Below are 15,894 nucleotides of genomic sequence, written 5' to 3'. Positions count from 1 at the left end.
GGCTTCCCCAGAACCTTCCAAGGAAGTGTTTGTCACCTCTGTACTTTTTGGGGCTTCATCAGTGGACCCAGGCACATACAAATTTCAGCTCCAGCCTGGGTTTTTCATTCTACCAGTTCCCATGGACCATCAAAGCCCTTTGGTGACAGTTCCAGAGAGCAGCAGCTGCATATCTCCTGAGCAGCACTCACCAGCCTACTGCCCATCAGGTAGGGAAAGAGTTTCTACCCTTGCTTTTCAGTACGATCCTGAAAATTGACTGTTTGAAGTATTTTCCTGCAGTGTTCTGTCATGGGGAGATCTCAAGTGTGAATCAGGTAGAAAGTTTCAAGTGGAACTGTGTAAACAAAAACCAATCCTGGTCTGCATTTCCTGTCCTGTCTGCTGTTTGGGAGGGCGTTCTGGGCATTTTCCAGACAGCCTCTCTGTAGGGTGCAAGGGCAAGGCAAAACACCTTTGTTCACAACTTGTCAGTGTTAGGTAAACTCCCATCTTTTTTGGAATGAAGCCAAACTAGCATCCTGATAGGATATTTCAGAGTTTACAGGTTGTCTCTCTTTCAAATAATGCTATTAAATTATTCTGTGTTGGCAGAGCAGTTGTGGCTGCAGAATTCAACCTCACCCACAAGGCTGCTTTTTAGAGTAAATTCACAGTTTAAGTTTAACATGTGTGTCTGCAGATCTGGGCTCTTCCTGAATCAATCTGCTTTCTATGGTCTCTTGTGATGAGAAATTGCAAAGCTACCAACTCCAAAAGCTGATGGGGAGATTGAAAAGGCAGTGATTATGAAGTATTTTTGTCTATGTGTAGATCAATTTTGGAATCTGTCCTTTAACTTACATACACATCATTTAGAAGAAAGACTTTTTAAGAGGACGATTCACTCTTCCAATCTTCTGGGAAGTTTGAATATGTTTCTGGAATTGATGCTGCTTTGTGCTTCCTGTGAACTTTGATCCAAGGCAGCATAGAGCTCTGTGTCCCAAAGCCACGTTCTGGAACCTGACCAATGTGTTTGACTTCTTGCAGCCACTCCAGGCACTTCAGCCACCAGTGCTCCAGCTGGCTATGCCGGTTATGCACCATGGACAGCCCCCAGGTGGCTCTGGTATACTCCTGGGGAAGAGGAATTGCCACCACTGGATCTCGACCTGGTGCTTGAGACACTGGAGGAGATGCTTTCGTCCTCCCCACCTGAAAGGTCTCCCTGTGCTCAGGTAACTCCACTGAACAGGGATGAAAGGGGCTGGACTGCGAGCTTTTGAATGTTGTTACTTGGCTGAGAAACAAAGGCTTCTTGAATTCAGTTGTGAATGGACAGGGAAGGATTTGCTTGGTAAAGGAAGGTTTCTAAGAGAAGAGGAATGAAAAAGTCTCCCCCGTCAGTGAGGATGAGAGGTGTGAGCCTGTGTTGGCTAAGTTTGGGTGCTCCTTTGCAGGGACATTTGTGGTGAGGAAGTGGAAGCTTTGTGCATTCTACCAGGCTTTGTTTGATGGGAAAGAAGAGTGTTTGGAGAATGGCAGTGAAGGCAAAGTGTCCCAGTCAGAGAGGGGCATGTGAGAGGTGCCTCTGTTCTAACAGCAGATGTGGGCTCTGCCTCTTTTGTGTGTAAAGGCCAAGGCAAAGCAAGGGCTGGGCTGCAGCTGCCTCTGCTGCTGTGTGAGCCCTGCCGTGCGTGTAGGCATTCCCAGAGCTGTGTTTGGGGATGGGCTGGAGCTGCAGCTTTCTTGTCCTCTCAGTCACCTGGTGCCTGCAGTCCAGTTTCTATCTGGGAGATCCTCCACTGGGCAAACTGGCCAGTCTTGCTCTCCATGTTCCAGAGCTCAGTCACCTTGCTGTTGGGCATCTGTGTGGGAAGAGATGTGTGTTCCCATGCAGTCCCTGCAAAGCTGCAGCCTGGATGAGACTGTTCAGCCCAGGGCTTTGGAGGGAGGAGCACATCCCTGTTCCAGGAGCTGGCAGGACTCCTTCCTTAGCAGCCATTCCATGTGTTCAGTGTCACCCCCACATTCAACAGTCAGCTTTGACAGCTCTTGGACCGTGTTGGAGAAGTCAAATCTTTTGGACTTTTGAAGGCCTATGGGGCCCAGACTTCTTGTTAGGAACAAGAGATTAAGTTTGTGTGCCACGACATTGCTGGACCAGATATTTTGTGTAACTGGTGAGAAGGGTTTATTTCTTTCTGTTTCTCTTTCAAGGGGAATATTGATGTAGCCCCTGAGTCTTCAGGAGGGGAGCCTGTGAACAAGGCTGCAGCAGAGGGAGCTTTACCTGGCACCCAGAGCTGTGGGAAGACTTCCCAGGAACACGAGGAGCTTGGTAAGGAGAGAGCCCACATGGGTTTAGAGAGATGTGAGACAGCTGCTCTGAGCCTGCCTCTGGCAAGAAGGGAGATCAGAGGAGTTGAGTTCTTGTCTGCAAGGTTGGTGCTTCCTGGTGCCTTTAGGTCAAATCCTGCTCTGACACAACCTCCCCGCCCTCCACACATCTCCAGAGGCTCTGACACTGAGTCCTCTGCTGTGGCAAGAGAGCCAGGAATAAACCTGACCTTGTGGCAGTTGTGTCACCAAGCCGGGTATCCCAATTTGGTTTCATAACTCAGCTCACAGCACCCTTCAGCTTCAGCCATTTCAGTGAGGACTGAGGTGTCTCTGTCAGCACAGAGAAAGAACAAGGCTGGGCTTCTTTGTGGGAGCTGGGACTGTCTGTGTTTCAAGCTCTCGTGCGTGCCATTTGCACTGCAAGTTCTGTGAGTTTACTGGGATACTTCAAAACTTCAGAAGTTTTGAAAACTTGGAAAGATTCCAGCTCTTTAAAGAGCAGGCCTGAAATTACAAGTGGGAGTCTGCCTTCCAGGCCACCTCTTACAGTCTTTGATAGAAGGACAGTTATTTCCAAAGGGAAAGATGCACACAGGCCAATATTGACTGTTTCCTTTGCTTCCCAGATATCCATCTGATCTACCTGGCCAGGAGGGCTGCCCTGCGTGCCAAGGAGAATGTGAGGGAGAACGTGTGACCATTGGGCAAGTGGAATCCCTCGGTTTATAGATCTATTTAGAGATTTCTAGAGTTGTATTTATATATCCATGTAGTTACTTTTATAGATTTATGTTTATATGTGCTCATGTTTATACATCTATATAGTTAAGTCTATATATAGTTATAGATGTGGTAAAATTATATGTATGTAGCTACTTTTATAGATTTATTGAGTTATATGTGCTTATATTTATACATCTATATAGTTAAGTCTATATATATAGTTATAGATGTAATAAAATTACATGTACTCTTATAGATTTTCAGGTTTACATTTATGTGTGCATGGGCTAATTTTAATATATATGGGGTTTTTTTCCAATTATTAGTATTAAATTTTAAAATGTATTAATTCATTAATTAGTTACATTTAGAAATGTGCACGTTTAATTAATTAAAGGAATATGGAAGTTTAGATACAGAGATTGAGCTGTGTAGGCCTAGGCTGCATTTTTAAACTCTTTACCTCCTTGGATGCCTTTTTCATCCCTTGTTTTTCCCCCTGTGAAACCCTCTGTCCCCTCCTCCTGTGCTGGGTCCGAGCTTTGGGGACCGCTTCGTCTCAGCAGAGTCAGCGGAAGGTCCGTGTGAATCAGGGAATTCCCTCCGGCGCACTCAGGGCAGGAAAAACCCTCGGGGTTCAAACTTCAGGGTTCAGTGCTCTAGCACTAGTATGATTGTATCAAATGACAAAGTTTTCTCTACAGTAATTGATGAACATACACTCATTTGTTTTCAGTAATTTCAAACACTGTATATACAATCTTTCATAGAAAGCATTTTTGTCAAAACTAGCTCTGTGTCCTTCAGTCTGGACTTTAGAGCTTCGCTGCAGGAATTACTATTTGGACACATAATGGATGAAAAACCATTGTTAGTGTACTTGAAAGTCCATCTATTTAGAGTAACACGCTCTTTACTTTTGATTTTATCCTAACTTCACTTCAATATGAACTTGCAAATTGTCAAAGTGGGAGTGCAATGAAACCTTCCTTCCAGGAATCCGCATATGCATCTCCAATTCAAGTTAATGAGACCAAGATAAGGACAAATTTCATGTGCAACAGCATGTTGTGGTTAAAATCTTTGATATAGTAGAAAAGCCATGACGTTTGTTATGCTTCTGAGTGGCCACCATTAACCAGCCTAAAGCTGACTACTTTGAAGTCAGCTCCTTGGTGCACCCTTTTATTAAAATGGTGACACATTGCTAGGGGAGAGCTGCCCAGCACGGCTGAGGCCACATCTCGAGGGCTGTGTCACTTCTGGGCCCCTCACAACAGGAACTGAGGGGCTGGAGCGTGTCCGGAAAAGGGAACAGAGCTGGGCAAGGCTCTCAAGCACCAGGGGTAGCTGAGGGAGCTGGGCACAGGCTGGACTCCATAGGCTGAGAGGCCTTTCCCAACCTGATTCACCCTGTGAACAGAAATCACTTCAACTGAGACCTACTTCAGATCTCCACAAATAGAGATCTACACAGCGTGCCCGACGGCTTCTTAAGGCTGTCATCCAAAGGCTGAGATTTAAAGGCACGACATAATTCAGTCCCGCAAACCATCACACTGCCTCACTCCGACAACGTGACACTGTGGGAATCCCGCCCGCGCCGCCGCCTTTATAGAAATGCGGAGCGAACCAAGCTGAGGGCACAGGCGGGGGTGCAATTCCTCCCCCCACCACGAGGGGCCGTTGGACTCGGCTGTGAGAGACCTGGCGTGGCGCGGCGGCGGCTCCGCCGAGGATGCTGGGAGTTGTAGTCCGGGACAGCCCGACCGCCGCCCCTTTCGTGTATCCCTGGGACGGGAAAGGACGGGAAGAGACAGCACGGGACGGGGGGATCGGGCTCGGTGAGGGCGCTTTTGGCGGCGGAAGGAGGCGCCGCGTTGTGACCCGTCGTGTCCGGCGGCGGGGAGGAGCGGCCGGAGGGCTGGGCCGGGCGGTGCCGGGCCCGGGCGGCTGCGGGACGTGCGCGGCTCGCTCCTCGCGTTCGGACCCGGCGCGGCCTCGCGGGGCTGCGGCGGCTCCTGCGCTCCGAGCGCTGCCAGCGCCGGGCTCCGAGGCTCGCTGTGAGGTGAGGGTCAGGGAGCAGCACTGCGCGGAATTCCCGCTGCAATTTATCCCGGTGCTTCGCTTGGTGCCGTCCTGCTCCTGCCTCCGGCCGGGTTTCCTCCTGCGGGCAGAGCCCGGGTTGTTCGGAGCCTCGGGCACCGAATTCCAGCCCTGCCGCGACGAATTCGAGTGCTGGTCCTGGTAAAATGCCTGAGGTTTCGTCCTCACCCTCGGGAATCTGTTAATGCCGGATGGAAATGGTGCTTCAGGAGCTTGATTGCTTTATTGTAGTGTCTGTGGAGGCATAATTTGCTTTTTGTGCGAATTATTTGGTGTTATCATCACATGAAAAAAAGCACATTACTTCTTTTGGGAGAACACCTCTGAAAGCGCTGGAGCTGTTGCATCACATCCTGTGCTATCCATACCCTGGAAAAACGATGGGAGCAGATTGTTGGGATGGGCCGGGTCTGGCTGTTTCCTTGGTGGGGTTATTTCATGGCATTGCTGGATGGTGTTCCGCAGTTCAGGATCAGCAGTTCTCCCCCTGCGGCATCACCGATGTGTGGGGTTTCGGGAGGGTTTTGTGACACTGAAATATTTGATAGCAGTGAGGTGGGGGAGTGGCCTGCTGCAGATCCTGAGCGTTGGCATCAGTATGAAAATGTGTGGAATGAAATAATTGGAATTCTAATGGTTCTGATAAGGTCAGGCAACCTTTGGAAAAATGGAGCTTGCTGGGTTGATGGTGTCCGTGGGCTCTGTCTGCCCTGGTGACAAGGGAAGGCCACCAGCCCTTGCTGTCATGCCTGGAGTTTCAGCTGTCCTGGCAAATCGATTTTGCAGAGGCACCACGCCAAGAGGGATACCAGCACACACTGCTGTGAGTTGACACCTGCAGTGGATGGCCAGAAGCTTTCCCCTGTCGCACTAACACAGCCAAGGAGGTGGTGAAAGTTTTGTTCAATCACACAGTTCTGAGGTTTGGGGTTCCCTGGGGGATGCCATCACACAGGGACTGCACTTTGTCACAACAGTGGTTAAAGAGGTTAGCCGGATTTTGGGAATTACTGGGGATGTGCACACAACTTGTATACCCTAAGCGAGTGGTAAAGTTGAACGTATGAATGAAACTCTCAAAACACAAATTAGCAAAATTTGTCAGGAAGTGTCCACGACATGGGTTCAGGCCTTGCCTAAAGCTTTACTGAGAATCCGCAGACTACCAAGACAGAGGGATAACATCAGTGCCTGTGAAATACTGTGTGGCAGCCATATCAAATTCCACACATTCCACATGAAATTCACATGAAGGGGAAACTTGATTTACAGAGGTGTCCAATGGTTTTAGGTTCCACTTTACAGAAGCTCCAGAATCACATGGAGCTATCCAGACCCACAGGACTGGACACACCTGCACATCCCTTCCAGCTTGGAGACTGGGTCTGTGTGAAGTGGTGGGACAGTGATCCTCTACAAGCCAAGTGGAGAGGACCATTCCAAGTTCTGCTGACCACCCTCACTGCAGTCAAAGTTGCTGGCAAAGGACCTGGATTCACGACTCCAGAGTTAAGGCTGTAGCACCTCTGTACATGAACTAGTTCTTGCAGCGACACCAGAGCTATCAGAACTGCACTAAAACACCTCCCGTGGCTCTGCTGAACATCTGCCCTCTCTTGCATTTCCACTTTTCCCTCTCCTTCCAGTGCATTTCTGCTTGCAATGTTCATTTTCTTTCCTGTGGGCTGTACCAGTCAAGTGTCCGTAATGCTTATCCTGCTGTAAAGCCTGGAAGCTCCTTCTATTTCCTCATGTCCATGAGATGACATGAGGAGAAAACAGACAAACATGAAATGCCAGTTTCATCTTTTCCTTCCTTTCATTACAGGATGAGATCCTAAGAGAAGACCCTTAATTCTTCTGGGCCAGCACATCTATTTGAGAGTGCACCATGAAGGACTGATGTGGATTAGACTATCCCAGGGTTAAATTGCCTTTACAAAATTTATTTAGGTGGAAGAAGAGAAGGGTAAGGGAGGGGAGGGGAGGGGAGGGAATATATAAAGATGAGACATCAGCACTGTTCATCTTCAGCAGGATGGTAGTGAGAAATCAAATACTTCAAAAAGAAGCAATTAAGAGGGAGCCAGTCTCACTGCAAGTATGTTGAGAAGTCATGGCCTGAAGGTCCCTCAGCCAACAGGGAATTCACCAAAGGTTTTGGGGCTCATTTTCTTGAGGCAAATTACTGTGAAGAATCAAGAATAAATTTTACTAAAAAACCACTTGTGTCAGTGTGCTGTCATTTCCTGAACTGATTGAGAATCAGCACCAAAGTCAGGCCTTTGGCCATCGCTCACAACTTTTTCATTTAGGCCTTGGTTTTTTTTAGATGTTTTTTTGTTTCCATATTCCTTTTATTTGAACAATATCTGTGAAAAACCATTTGCTTTCACAAGGTGGTTAGTTTACACTGGAGGCAGCTGCTCTGTGAGCTCATGCCAACCCTGTCCTGTCTTTGGATTCATTGTAATCTGGCCAGATTGTCACATATATTTTTAGTTTATGATGATCCTCAAATACAATTCCAGCTTCCACACAGTCTAGCTCAGGTTAATGAACTTCAGGCCAACTAACTTGCCATTAATCTTCAGGAAATGGCCTTCCTCTTTGTAACAAATGCAATGTCAATCAGTGTCCTGTGCTGAAATCACAGTCACACTGATCAGAAGCAAACAGTCCCATGAGCAGAAATAAAACATAAAGCCTAAAAGCAAATTTGATTCCCCCATTCTTTCTTCCCCTCAAATGCGAGAAGAATTTGGTCAGAGAAGGAAAAATTACTGATTTGTTTAGTTCTTTGATACTTCAGCTAAGAGCCAATACATTTGAAAACTTCCTCACCATGAAGAGTTCCAAAATAAATGAGGAAAAAGAGTCTGAAAAGAAAAATGCTGAAGCTAAAGCTGCTTTCCCACCTTGGCTTCAGCTAGGAAATTGCAGTGCACTGTGTTAAAATGATCACTGGCAAGACCAAGCAGGGAAGGAAGCCATGCACACACCTGGCTGAAACAGGGGCATTTCCAGCAGAATAAAGGAGCTTTGATTTGCCCCACGTAGGGGCAGGAGGGGCAAGGCTGAGGAGGGGCTGAGCAGCCTGGCTCCATCCTGCCGGGACCTCCCAGCGGGGCCCATAAATTGGGAAGGGGCTGCGGGTTGAAGTGCCAAAAGACAGAAAGCTGAACTGCTGGTGCCCTGCCATCCTGCTGGAGAGAGGGGCTGCTCGTGACTGGCACGGGTGTGATGCCACGTCCCTGAAATGAGGCGTCACCTCCCTGCAATTGGTCACATTCAGTGGAGCCTATAAAGCACATTGCTCCAAAGCCACTGTCTGAAACAAGAAAACCTGGAGCCAATTTACTAAACAGAATTTATGGCAGGCCCCTTGTGGCAATAAACAGAGCTCTTCAGCCTTCTCAAACACACAGACAGGAAGGAGCCCTGTGCTTATGGGAGCTTCTTCAGATGGTTCAGCTCAATCCTATCTAAATACAAAATCTTGCATTCACAAATACTGTGTAGTTTCTGAGTTCTCCTGGCATCACTGAGCCCAGAGCTGAAATGACTGTGACCCATCTGTAAACAGACGCTTTTTAAACTGTATTCATGAAACTCTCAGTTAATTCAGTTTAAAAAGCCTTTATGGAATTACAGGATAATTTAACACCTGTTCCTAGCACTAATTTTCCAAGGGCATTTTAAAGTTTAGAATTCTATATTCCAATCAAGAGTTATGGTCAGTTTTAGTGAATCTAATAGCAATGTTTGCAAATTGTGGCAACTGAAAATCTAGCACAACCTAGTCACTGCAAGCTTATAAATTCATTATAAACCTGATGAGTAAGTTGCCATGTAAGGCCATGTGGCTTCAAGACGTAATTTTCTATCACTGATGCAAAAGTTTTTCTTTCATCTATCCTTGTTTGAGATCTTGGGGTTTTATTTTGTTTTGATCTACAGAATCAGAGAGAGCAAAAATGTCCCTTCCAGACATCAACAACACAGCATGAGTGGCCTGTCAGACAAACGTATTGCTTTAAAAGATTCCAAACTAAACAGCTACAAAAGAAAACAAAAATTACTCCTCCTACCATTCAAATGTATTGAAAGCTACATGATCTCTTTATCATCTCTTTATTAAGTAGATGTACTTGATCTACATGCACACAAATTTAAAGCATATTTCTTTAACTACAGATATACAGGTATGTGTCCAATGCATTATAGAGATGTCTCACCTTGAAATTATCATACAAATTCCAAAAGAAAAATTACTGTGGTTGTCTACTGTGTGGTTCAAACCTTCATTATAATCATAAACTGGATATTGAATTGTCATTGTTGATAAGTGGGAAAACTGTAAGCATACATGACTCAGATAAGTAATTTAGAAAATCAAATAAACTAGAAATAAAATTACATCTTTAGACTTATTTACTATTCTTCACTCAGTTCTGCAATAAAAGAGATGACATTTATCCAGAGCAAAATCAAACTGTGTTCTTGTACCCCTTGGATAGATGCTCTGTTTCTTCTTTGGCAGAGGATGTTTTTCTCTTCATTGTGGAATCTCAGTTAAAGCTAACTCCATCCAAGAGCTGGTAAACAGTATTATTCATCACTATTTCCCTACCTATGAAGTAGATTTTGTGCTGTTTTTAGTCTAGAAAATGTTCTCTTCCGAGAGTCATAGAAAACTTCTTTTTACACAAACCCCAGATCAGCATTACCTCACTTCCCAGCACCAGGAGAAATTAATGAATGAAAAGACAATGGTACAACCAAAAAACATTGTGTGAGCCTAGTGTGGGTGATTTTTTTTTTCATTTTGTTTTGCTTAAATTACTGGGTTCAGTGTACCTGGTTTAGATGAGGTTTTGCCCTAGAGCAGTCTTCTCTATTGTTAAATACCCAAATGCTTAGCAAAGACTCATAAGAAGCATAACCCAGCTTACAGTGAGTTTTACAAAACTTTAAAGGCTTTAACTTTTACTGAGCTCCTCACAGGATTTCCACACTATCCACTCAACACCAATAACTTGGAAAGAAAAATCACTACTCTGATTCGCACTTGAGAAGAACCAAACAGAGCAAAGAAAAAGGAAGGGTTTGAGAGACAATGAGGATGCACCCGGGGGAACAAAGAGCCAGCAAAAAAATCTGGTTTTATTGCAGAGAACCATCTGATAATAAATAAAGCTCTCCAATACAGAGAGAAAATACATTTGAGGATTTTAGTGGATTTTTTGTTGAGATGAACTCAAGCTCAAGTAAAAATGGTGACTAAGGAGGTGAAACATGAGAGAAAAAGAAAGGAACTTCCTTCTTTTGTTTACTTGTTCATACTTTCCAGCATCTTTCTGAAGGGAATATACTGGTAGCAGCATATCTAACAGGCATGTAGTCTGTTTGGAGATAAACACCGGCAGAAATGGTAGAAACTTTACAGAATGGTCTGTGTCACATTGCTCTGAATAGTTTATCTGACCATGATATTTACCTTGGGCACCTCAAATTATACTGCTGGTCAGGAAGTGTGCCATCAGAGCCAGGTGTTTCTGTGCTAAAAATGTGATCCAGTCACTTTGACTTGGTGATTTGAGCCCATAAAAGCTGGACCCGCTTTCAGGGTGAATTTGGAGAACTCAGCTACAGGTGGATGCAGCATGTGGGATTTTCCCAGTTGCTGGGAAGAGTTCTCCAGCTCCTCTCTCCAAGATGGGACTCCACAGCAACTCTGGATGGACTCTGGATGACGGTGAAGTGTTTAGGGCATTGGTGATGGATCTTTCTCAATCACTGTCCTCTCGTATAGTAATGAGGTGACCTTGCTTGTTTTTGCTTGTTGCTAAAGCCAAGCATGTAAGATCATTTTAGTTTTCAGTTGCCTTCATATTCCTAGTAAAATACCAGCTTTGTTCCCATTGATGTCTGTGTCCTTTAAACACCCCTGTCAATTGGCAGAACAAGGGCCTAAGGCCTACTGGAATCAACATTTCTCTGACTTGTTGAAGTTTCCTGGGGAATGGTTTGTGCCCCTCATATTTTTCAACAGCTACAATAGCCCGTGTCTGTAGAAAAGAGGAACCTAAACAAGTATCTTGAGTTTCCTGAAAGGAACAAAGCTCTTGGACAGCAAGCAGCATTCCCACAGAAGTAGCAGGATAAAACTCCCAGAAAACTGAAGACACCTTGATGAGTGGATTAGTGGCATTATGGGCCACGTTTGCCTGTGATGGCTATGTTGCCTTTTTCCCAATCTGAAAATGAAAGTTGAGATACTTTTAGCAAGGAGGTGATATAAAAGTGGATCTTCATTTGAAGGTTTTCAGAGCAGTTACGTAAAGATGTCCACAAAAGCCCCACTCCCTCCAGGGATGAGTACATATTTCTAGGTTTTAGGAAAACAGCATAATTGATAAAAAGCACCAGTTAGGAGGACAAGTGGTTATGTAATTCCCTACCAGGTCGAGTTCCTTCTCTGGAGTTTCCCCTGGGCACTGGCTTTGTCCATGAAAAGGTATCTCCAAGAATTGCTCTCAACCTTGGTTCCCAGGAAGAACCAAGATAGCACTGGGGCCTTGAATCCCCTGTGGCTTGGAGCCCTGGAATTTGTTTTGTCTTTCTGCTTAGGGAAATGCCTTGGAAAAGTACTGGGAAAACAGTCACTAATACAGTAGGCCACAGAGCTACAAATACATGTGTGAACAATACAGAGGACATAGAAAAGAGAAAAAGGAGAAACCTAAAGGGCATCAGCAAGGTCCTGGGCGTGAACACACAGGTTCAGCTGGTCTTCTCAGCCCTATTTCTGCGTATTCCTGGGAACCAGAGGAATCCTGCTGGAGTCTGTGGGGAGATGAGTTTGGCAAGTAAAAGTTCATTTCTTCTTTTCTCCTTGGAGCAGCTCCTGTTCCTACCATCAGTTGCGCCTCTCTCTCACCTGATGCCTCTGCTTGTTGCAGCAAAACAATTTATGGCAGACAGAAGACACTGACACTGCCAGGGACATGGCTTTCTCCAGTGCCAGCTATGAGGGGGAGTCAGAAGAAAAACTCTATTAACCACAACTCCATTGGAAGATTCCCTTCCTTTTCACTGGGTGAATAAGCTCTACATTCACCTCTGAATGTCAGTTGTTTGTTAAGTATGAGAAGTTCTCTTTTATGATTTTTTTACTGTGGTATGGAATGGGATAAGGGTCTCTGTCACTGACAAACTCCAGACCAAACTGCCTTTGGAATATGGCCCACTGGGCAGTTTTTGGCCAGCCATGATACTTCTAGGTAAGAAAGCTGGGACAATGGTATTTGCAGCCAAAACCCAAGTGTGGGAAAGTGAAAACATGCTGTGGAGATAAAGGCCTCCAGCTGTTCCTAGAAATCAATAGAGTTCCTGCCAAATGATTATGTATTGCTGAGTGAAATCTGTTTGCCTGGATGAGAGTCTTGCTCAACTGAAAAAGCAGAAAGATCAGCAAGGGTGCTCCCAAAGGCCCATCACATTGTTTTTATTTTGCTCATCTGTCTTAAGTTTGCAATTAAATGTGTGTCTGCAGCTGAGCTGATGAGAGAAAAAAAAAATCACAAAGAGACTCATGTCAGGGCCGTGACATTCCCCAAGAGGAATCACTGGTGTACATTTCATGGACCACTCTCAACCCTATTAAAGTATTTTAGTCCTGGTTTAAAATAGACAGGCATGAAACAACTTGGAGAGACAGAGACTAAAATGGCTTGTGGATTTGCTTTTTAGGAAAAAGGAAAACTACCCAAAAGGTGTTATTATAGAACATTTTTAAATATAATATATAAAAATTAACAACTGCCATAAATAAGAGTTTAAAAAATGTTTTGTTATATGAATACTTAAAAACTAAGAAATGTGAAGATATGAATGCACATTTTCATAAAAATATGAAATTCCAGACAAAAAGATACACTGATCTACAATACATAGGTTGGTAAAGCTGTACTTTAATGAGCTCTTTTTAGATTACTACAGCTTTTTCCTTGTTAGGAGAGGCTAGGCTATTCCATCACAAAACTGTCACCAAGACAGATTTCTTCCGAGTCTTGCTGAGATATTCTGATCCAGAAAAGGTCTGAGCGAAGGCAGAGAATAGGCTCTGCGTGATCCAAAACTGGAGGATGATTCGGAGGGTCCGGAAGACCAAAAACTACTGAACGGCCAAGTGCTGTACCCAGAGCATGAGCTGAATGTAGAGCCACTACCAGTTGCTTGTGCACTCCAATTGGAGGGATCGGAAATGGTAAAAGTACGGAATGGGTCACTGCTGTAAGCGGAGGATGAGCCGAATGAAGAGCCACTCCCACTTGCTTGCGCACACCAGCTGGAGGGATTGGCAGGGCAGAAAGGATTTGGTGGTATAACATAGGCGTAATTCATCTGTGCTCTGGGTGGCAAAACGATGAGTAATGAGCCTGATGCTTGTGAGACATCGTAAGTCCTGCCTGCCGGCCCTGCCCAGCACACTGCAATTAAAAAAAAGAATAAAAAACAAATCAAGACAGAATCTATATTTGTTATTAAACACTTCACACAAAGGTATCTATGTGAAGTACTTAGAACTATTTGCTTCTTGTCTTAAGGGCTTCTTAGAAACACCTGGTTATAGATATTAATCTTTATTGGACAAAGGACATGAGCACAAGTATCCTGCCCTAGGAAGTCTTGGAAAACAGCAACACTTTATTTGAAGTGCTACAGTATGGACAGAAATAATTTACTTCTCATCATTATAATTGCCAGGGTGGATATTTTTAATCCAGTAAGCAAACTAATTTTTCAGACACCCTGATAAAAATTTACATCCCTGTGTTAGCTTCAGCACCCCATTTCTTTTCTGAAAAATGTCTCAGAATATTTCTGTTAGCATGAAATTTATCACTCCATTTTCTTTACAAATAAACATTGTTGTTATTTGCATAGAGAAGCTGTGCAGCATGAAGGGAGATGCTGGCTCTGAAGCCACATCTAAGTGACTAAAACTGCTTGAAAAGCAGACTTACCTGGAGGAGCAGGACCAATAGGTGTACTGACTCCTCGGGGCATAAAGTAACTTGGAATAGATTCTGCAAGAGAAAGTAAAGTAGCTTCAGAGAATGTAAATATTGAAACCAAGGAAATGCACAGAACTGAAATAGTTATGGTTGGAAGGGAAGCCTGGGTTGGTTCCAGACACAGTGTAGGTTCTGTAGGGTGACACACCAGAGGTTGTGTCATTTCCAGGCAAAGAGTAAGTTCTGTAGTGTGTCCCACCAGAGGGTATCTCAGTACCTGACAAACTGTGGGATCTGTGTCTAGGTACTCCCTAGCATAATGCAATTTAAAAAAATAAAACCAAATCAAGACAGAATCTACATTTGCTCTTAAATACCTCTCACAGAGGTATCTATGTGAGGTACTTAGAACTGTTTCCTTCTTGTCTTAAATGCTTGTTAGAAATACAGGGCACTTGGTTATAGATATTAATCTTTATTGGACAAAGGACATGAGCACAAATATCCTGCCCTAGGAAGTGTTGGAAAACAACAACACTTTATTTGAAATGCTACAAATATGTACTGATATCTTTTAGTCCTCATCATTATAATTGCCAGGGTTGGTATTTTTAATCAAGAAAGCAAACTTATTCTGCAGTCTTCCTGACAAAAATTTTCATCCCTGTATTAGCTCTCAGCACCCCCTTTTTTTCTGAAAAATATCTCAGAACGTTTCTGTTAGCATGAAATTTATCACTCCATTATCTTTACAAATAAGCATTGTTGTTATTTGCCTAGAGAAGCAGTGCAGCATGAAGGGAGATGCTGGCTCTGAAGTCTCATCTAAGTGACTAAAACTGCTTGAAAAGCAGACTTACCAGGAGGAGCAGGATCAACAGGTGTGCTGGTTGCTTGGGGTAGAAAGTAACTCGGAAGATCTGCCAGAGAAAGTAAAGTAGCTTCAGAGAATGTAAATATTGAAACCAAGGAAATGCACAGAACTGAAATAGTTACGGTTGGAAGGGAAGCCTGGGTTGGTTCCAGACACAGTGTAGGTTCTGTAGGGTGACACACCAGAGGTTGTGTCATTTCCAGACAAAGAGTTAAGTTCTGTAGTGTGTCAGAGAATATCTCAGTACCTGGCAAACTGTGGGATCTCTGTCTAGGCACTGCCCAGCATACTGCAATAAAAACAAAGGAATAAAAAACAAAGTCAAGACAAATTCTACATTTGCTCTTAAATACCTCTCACAGAGGTATCTATATGAAGTACTTATAATTGTTTGCTTATTGTCTTAAGCGCTTCTTTGAAACACAGGGCATCTGATTATAGATATGAATCTTTACTGGACAAAGGACATGAGCACAAGTATCCTGCCCTAGGAAGTGTTGGAAAACAACAGCACTTTATTTGAAATGACATAAATATGTACTGATATCTTTTAGTCCTCATCATTGCAATTGCTAGGGTGGGTATTTTTAATTCAATGAAGAAACCTATTCTGCAATCACCGTGACAAAAATTTTCACCCCTGTGTTAGCTCTCAGCAACCCCTTTCGTTTCTGAAAAATGTCTCAGAACATTTCTGTTAGCATGAAATTTATTATAGCACAAAATTTATCACTCCATTATCTTTACAAATAAACATTGTTGTTATTTGCCTAGAGAAGCTGTACAGCATGAAGGGAGATGCTGACTCTGAAGCCACATCTAAGTGACTAAAACTGCTTGAAA

At 44.1% G+C, this 15,894-nt stretch overlaps 1 long non-coding RNA gene across 1 annotated transcript; it reads right to left on the bottom strand.

The window, feature by feature from the left end:
• Positions 1-13,124: 13,124 nt before the first annotated feature.
• LOC117011173 lies at positions 13,125-15,343 on the bottom strand. Its single transcript, XR_004420885.1, has 4 exons — positions 15,299-15,343; positions 15,038-15,097; positions 14,187-14,249; positions 13,125-13,649 (listed from the first exon to the last, which is right to left on the bottom strand). It is a non-coding gene; the product is annotated as an uncharacterized LOC117011173 (long non-coding RNA).
• Positions 15,344-15,894: the final 551 nt, after the last annotated feature.

The sequence above is a fragment of the Catharus ustulatus genome (assembly GCF_009819885.2).
Source record: "Catharus ustulatus isolate bCatUst1 chromosome Z unlocalized genomic scaffold, bCatUst1.pri.v2 scaffold_26_arrow_ctg1, whole genome shotgun sequence".
Taxonomy (NCBI): Eukaryota; Metazoa; Chordata; class Aves; order Passeriformes; family Turdidae; genus Catharus; species Catharus ustulatus.
Note: the sequence above shows the minus strand (reverse complement) of the source record. Positions and strands in the feature narration are given on the sequence as shown.